Source organism: Neoarius graeffei, chromosome 12 (assembly GCF_027579695.1).
Source record: "Neoarius graeffei isolate fNeoGra1 chromosome 12, fNeoGra1.pri, whole genome shotgun sequence".
Taxonomy (NCBI): domain Eukaryota; kingdom Metazoa; phylum Chordata; class Actinopteri; order Siluriformes; family Ariidae; genus Neoarius; species Neoarius graeffei.
In genome coordinates, this window is record NC_083580.1 from 76,274,119 (window position 1) to 76,278,597 (window position 4,479).

Sequence of the window (4,479 nt, forward strand, 5' to 3'; positions counted from 1 at the left end):
GCCCATATGGGACTTCCTATATATTGATAATGGTAAACATCTGGCTATCATGAACCATTTTAAAGTTACAGCCCTCTGAAAATCCGTGACCTTGAGTTTGACCTTTCAAGGTTACTGAAGGTCAAAGATCATGGTGCCAAATGAAAGGCCATCCATATGAGTTCCTATATGCTCATAATAGTAAAATCTGTCTACTAGCAACCGTCCCATAGAAAACCAATACAGTATTTTTTGATCTGAAGACAAGCTTGAAATGGTACAAGAGGAGATGATGGAGAGGTGGTAGAAACGTGTTCTAAGGTCACGACACTGCCCCATACATGCATTCACACCTTGGGGAAGATTAGAACATCCATTCTACCAACTGGCATGTTTTTGGGAAGCGTTAGGAAACCGGAAAACCCAGAAGAAACCCATCTAGATTCTGGGAGAACATGCAGAACTCCATGAAGACCGAACAAAACCCAAGTTTAGGATGGAACCTGGAGCCTTGGAGCTACAAGATCGTAAAGCAAAAACAACCACTGCACAACTATTAAAGTTAAAAAGTTAAAGTCCTTCCCATGCCCAGTACCTGGTATTCCTTGGCAGTCTCCCACTCAAGTACTAACCAGGCCCAACTCTGATGGTGGCGCATTGGGCGGTGCCGATCTCCGTTTCCGTAGCCCTCGGCCTATTACATAGCTAGGGTTACAGCGGGGGGCTAGTCCTCTGGTAACCACGAGAGTTCAACTCCCCATGCACATCTGTATTGCAGCGTGCCTTGCCAGATGGTAGTGGGTACCATTTTTATGATGGTCTTTGGTATGACCCGACCGTGAATAGAACTCACGAGCTCCCGATTGAGAGGCGGACACGCAACCACCAGGCCACTAGTCGGTGACTGCACAACTATACTGATTTTTTTTGTAACCAAAAAACAAACAAACAAAACCCACCCACCAAAATCACACACACAATCATGCTGAAGAGAAATCCACAGTTTTTATTTGCAAGAGAGAACTGTACATTTTCAAAGCACATGTGAAACATGTGATTTACAACCTCTCGTTGTAAATCAGGACACAAACTTCATTTGCATAGGAGCAATTCCAGCGTTATGGACGTGACACTTGAACTCAAAATGGCAACAAATGACCCAGTGCATGTTTTATTGTCTCCCAGTATTTAAACAGGTGTTGGATATTTTAAGGCTGTACCATACTGGAGAAGTGATAGAACAAGAACAATTCCCATAGTACACCTAGGGCATGCCAGAAAACGGCAATAAAAGATGCGTTATGGACGTGACAGAAAAAGTATCACTTTTCTTGGGTGACTACATTTTTATCAAACTCTGTGAAATTGTAAACCTAATGTCGAAATGGAGATATCCATTTGATAGAGGGGTCCAAGGTGAATATTAAAAAATCTTTGTTTAAAATATTTTGTATTTCATGCAGAGTTTCGGAAGGAAAAGTCAGCGTTATGGATGTGACGAAATTCTGTTATGGATGTGACGCATCTGAAATAGACATGGCATATGTTTAGAAAATCAGCAATTTAACCGCCATAACCCTTTGAAAAACTCTCTAAATATCAGCTAAAACTATCAAAGTTCTTAAATAATATTTAGGATGGCTATTGTTTTGCTGTTTTGTGGATTTTAGCATACATTTCTGTGGCTTGTGGCAATAATATAGAATTGTACATGATCAAAGTTGATTTTAGCTTGGGTTTTACATTATAAGAAAGAAAGACTGACAGTGACATTAGGTTGGTTACAAATTGGTTCAACTTATTTCACATCTGTAAAATACAGGCCTAGGTGATATCTCTGGGAGTGGTTTTGATGTATTACATGTTGCTTTATTTTTGCATGGTGAGGTTGACATTTACATGGAATTGCCCATAGAAAAGTATTTACGACTTCGCTTATTAGCAAAACTGCAGCTTTTACACAGGGTAAGAATTCCAAAGTGGCCAAAACCATCCTGACTCAAACTACTGGTACAAGAAAACTGGAAAAACACTGAAATCGGAGACACAACTACAAATTTGTTCTTTCAGGCTGTAAAAAGATGCTGAATGAATCAGTATAGAACCTGGAGTCAGTCCTGTATCCTTATAAACTCATCTGAAGTGTGTAGATTTGGGTTCAATCTCAGGTGATCGAATTCTAGATTACATTTATTTCCTTTCTTACAAGGACACCAATTAAACCGCGTGTTAATAGCGCCCTCTTGTGGACAATCTTCAGTTTGCTAAACATGAACTGTTAAAGTTACAATGATATTTGAGTATAAAATTAATTAAAAATCACAATTAAAATAAATATTCACCACCTGCAGAAATCAGCATTTCACAGCTTAATGTCCAACCTGTGGAAACATGTACAGGTAAAATCAGCCATGAGTGAATCTGACCAACTACCCAGATTTTTAATGCTTTACAGAATTAGAGCTCGGTATTAAACTTTCAAGTTCACTTTTATTTGGTGTACAGTGGTGATACTCTGTTGTGTTAAACATATCCAAGTGCTGCTACGGCTTATAGAGTACGTAACATGGAAGGCTATCTAGCAAAGATGCTCCAACAACGTAGCTGGAAACATGCATGAATTAACACGAGCTAGATTAGCCAAATGCTGCTAATGTTAGCATTCTTTAAATAAAACGTTTAGTCTAAATATGCAGGTGATGACAGAAAAAAATCCAGACTATTTCTCGATAATCATCTCAAGTGACTCGGCAAAATGGCGGCTAAATCACTTTGCCACTGTAAGTGAGGAAGAATTAGAAATGAAAGAAAATGCTGTTCCTAAAAGCACTAAAGATGCTACGAAGTTTGGTCTAGAACTATTCAAAAGGAAGGTGGAATCGTGATTTATTTTATCGATTTCAAAACAAAGTATTTTATGCGACTCGGTGTAGATAAGTGACAAGTCTGTGCCGCACCTTTATTACATTTGCATGCTGCTTTTGAAGTTTGAAATAAAGTTTTTTTAATACAATTTATTTTTTGAAATAATTACCTGCGTGGTGGCACGGTGGTGTAGTGGTTAGTGCTGTCGCCTCACAGCAAGAAGGTCCTGGGTTCGAGCCCCGGGGCCGGCGAGGGCCTTTCTGTGTGGAGTTTGCATGTTCTCCCCGTGTCCGCGTGGGTTTCCTCCGGGTGCTCCGGTTTCCCCCACAGTCCAAAGACATGCAGGTTAGGTTAACTGGTGACTCTAAATTGACCGTAGGTGTGAATGTGAGTGTGAATGGTTGTCTGTGTCTATGTGTCAGCCCTGCGATGACCTGGCGACTTGTCCAGGGTGTACCCCGCCTTTCGCCCGTAGTCAGCTGGGATAGGCTCCAGCTTGCCTGCGACCTTGTAGAACAGGATAAAGCGGCTACAGATAATGAGATGATATGAATTACCTGCGTATTTATACTAAAACAATTATCCGTCTCAGACTCCGTGAATATCGGTGAATAAGAACCTCAACTTCATTATTCACTTCACTTTCCATGAAAAATTGTTAAATAATGAAGGTTCAGTTCTGAATAACTCACTTGGTTAGTTATCAATTTTCAAAAATCCTCAGATATAGAACATTTAAAAGAAAAAAAAAAAGTCACCTGGAAATAGCTTTTCACCAGACGACACGTTACTATTACTCGAGCTACAGATCAGAGTTTTGTACCCTTTCCTCCACTGTATATAGTGCAGAGGTGATGTAAAATACAACAGTATGATTAAACTATAAAAACGTACGAGACTACATTTTACTCGATCCATCCCATCATCCCTAAACGTTCCTATTAAACTGGATAAAAAAGTTCTGGACTGAGATGGAACGGCGTTCCCAGTCCTGCTACCTCGACTCCATCTTTTACCTTGTCCACTTATTTACCTCTTATCAACTTTCTCCTCTTTTTCAAAGATTTAAATTACAGTAAAATCAAGACATGGACACATCATGCCCAGTGTGAGAAATAAGGCCGGACCGGCGGACACTGACCGGTAATTTTTGCATTTGTCCGTCTGTATTTCAAAAGCATCAGACCGGATGGCTGATAAAAATAAATAAATAAAAAAACCTTGTAAAGATATGGGTCTAATCTACTTCTAATTTTCTTCCAAATGTTACGCTGGGTGAGTACATCATGTCATAACACGGCCTGTGATTGGCTGATCGCGGATGCTCTCGATGAATGACGACTCGCTTCTCATCAGCGAGTAGGAGTGCATTCTGGCATGACCCCACGCGACACTGTTATCAGCTGGGTAGGTAGATCACTAACGTTAAAAGAAAATAGACCAATACAGGTTTTGGACCCTTATAAAGCGTTTTCTTTTTACCATCGTATTTTAACAATTGTGTTAAATTTGATTAAATTGTATGAATTTGTTTAAAGTTTTATGTTAAGTGCCAAACTGCTAGTCAATGGTTATTATTATTATTGTGGATTTTTAAAATTCATAAAAAGAATGACAGTCATATACGTTGTTGGA

The 4,479-nt window shown here is 39.5% G+C and overlaps 1 long non-coding RNA gene across 1 annotated transcript; it reads right to left on the reverse strand.

The window, feature by feature from the left end:
* Positions 1 to 965: 965 nt before the first annotated feature.
* Positions 966 to 3,138, reverse strand: LOC132895650 (uncharacterized). Its single transcript, XR_009655799.1, has 2 exons — positions 2,325 to 3,138; positions 966 to 1,504 (listed from the first exon to the last, which is right to left on the reverse strand). It is a non-coding gene; the product is annotated as an uncharacterized LOC132895650 (long non-coding RNA).
* Positions 3,139 to 4,479: the final 1,341 nt, after the last annotated feature.